The sequence below is a fragment of the Triticum aestivum genome, chromosome 3D, assembly GCF_018294505.1.
Source record: "Triticum aestivum cultivar Chinese Spring chromosome 3D, IWGSC CS RefSeq v2.1, whole genome shotgun sequence".
NCBI lineage: Eukaryota > Viridiplantae > Streptophyta > Magnoliopsida > Poales > Poaceae > Triticum > Triticum aestivum.
Window position 1 is genome coordinate 615,446,611 of NC_057802.1, and position 2,191 is coordinate 615,448,801.

A 2,191-nucleotide genomic window follows, 5' to 3' on the forward strand; every position below is an offset into this window, starting at 1 on the left:
TTTGACCTCATTTTTTTTTCCGATTATAACTCACATTTTTTTTTGCTTTTCTATCTTTATATTTCATAACATTATACACACACACAATATATATATATATATATAGAGAGAGAGAGAGAGAGACTTTGCTTAGAATTTGAAAAAATGTTAATCATGCATTCAATTTTTCTAAACGTGTATAGAAAAATGCTAATCAGGTGGATATTTTTTGTTAATTAATAAAATATCAGATGTTTAAAAAATCTACATGCATTAAAACATTTCGCATGATTATACAAATGTATACGTAATGTTAAAAAATGTTTATTACCATTTTAAAATGTACATAAATTTGTCTTCATTGTGAACAAACTACAACAACACCTGAGTGGCTGAGTAGGAAGCGAACATGACCATCATAGGCACGAGACCTTTATCGGGACACATTATTGGACTCCATTTAGCATAAACATTATTTTAAAAAGGAAACCATCTGCAATTGCCCCCCCCCCCCCCCCAATAGTTTTTAGCTAGGTTAGAAGAGCTTTAGCTTGCTTTTTGCCTTGTTTTCACTAGGTCTGTGCATTGCCCTGTCTTATTGATAGTCGGGGAAATAACTGGAATGAATATGCTTACAGCATCTGGCTGATACGTGATTACATTCATTTTGTAGTGGGCTATGGTGCTGTATAACTGCACTATAAGCGAAATTTGATATGGGTCGCACTGTAAGTATTAATTGCACTAGATGTTATATGGGAAGGAGATATTTCTGCATTATGATACAGTAGAAGACAGTCATTACACAATAGTAGTTGTGAGGATAGATAAGGGACAACCGGGTTTGCCTGTGGATGCGCATTATGGGGAAAATGGAAAACAAAGTTTATGTTTAGAAAAAAACTGAAAACGTCATTACTTCATTTCTCGGTATGAGGATCCAAGCTAAGCAAAACTCGTAAGGTAAACAAGTGGCAGAGATATATTATTGTTGGATTCTGTTTGAAGATGATATGCTAGTGCATTTTGGCCTTCTTGGAGAACAACACAAAGTGGATATTGGGCAACACGCCACTGTGGGCAATGGTGATGCCATCGAGCAGCTTGGAGAGCTCCTCGTCGTTGCGAGTGGCGAGAAGCAGGTGGCGCGGTATGATGCGGGTCTTCTTGTTGTCCTTGGCCACATTGCCCACCAACTCCAGCATCTATAGTTTAAAGAGAACACCCAGACGAGATCAGTTACCACTCTGTTGAGCATGAAAAGAACAGGAATGTATGAGATCGGCCGTTGGTTGGTTACCTCGGCGACAAGGTATTCGAGGACGGAGGCGAGGTAGATGGCGGCGCCGGAGCCGACGCGGTCCGCGTAGCGGTCCTTCTTGAGATAGCGCTCGATGTGGCCGACGGCAAACTAGAGTCCAGCCTTCGTGGACTGGGTCACCGTCTTCTTCTGCTCGGCGCTCTTCCTCCTGGCCATCTCCCCTCCTTTTCCTGCGAACTTGAATCTCTCGAAATGTGGGTGGCGGCGTTGATGGATGTGAAACGAGGGCACCGCTTTTATACGGGGGGTGCTCCGCAGTAATGGGCGCGATTCGCATGACGTGTGGCCGCCACCGTAGGATGTGGGAGGGCAAGCGGCAAGGATCGACTCGGAGGGGCACGATCCCTCGGAGGGGGTGTGATCCATGTGACCAACGTTCTCCACCGTCGGATCTGGAAGGTGCAAGCGGCTAGGATCGGCTCGACTGGTGCAATCCGTGTCACCAGCGGTCTTTGTCGTTGGGTCCGGAAGATTCATGTGGCTAGGATTAGCTCGGGGGCGTGATCCGTGGGAGGACCGGATGGACCTATTAGGATTTGAAAAACTTCTGTCCTCGCTTTGTTTCGTTTTTTTCCTTTAGTGTGGGAACTGAATTCGGAAAATGGGGAGGGGGGAGGTTAGACTCTTTTTCTCCCCGTAGATTTTGTTTTGTTTTGTTATTTTTGGAAATCCCTTTTTGTTTTTGGTATGATTGACTGGAAAAAAATCCAAGTATTTCTCGCACTAATGAAGAAATTCAAGCATGTCATGAAGCACTCAACAAGAAAAGGCATCCCGTGAAGAAGATCAAGAAGGACAAGGTCCAAAAATACATAAGCATCTAGGGGTGACTACAAGGAGGTCAATAAGAACGATTTGTTTCCATGCGCATTGCCCATCCATATACTGAAG

General features: G+C 43.7%; 1 pseudogene; it reads right to left on the bottom strand.

Moving 5' to 3' along the window:
* Nucleotides 1–995: 995 nt before the first annotated feature.
* On the bottom strand, nt 996–1,456 carry LOC123076691 (protein H2A.5-like; annotated as a pseudogene).
* Nucleotides 1,457–2,191: the final 735 nt, after the last annotated feature.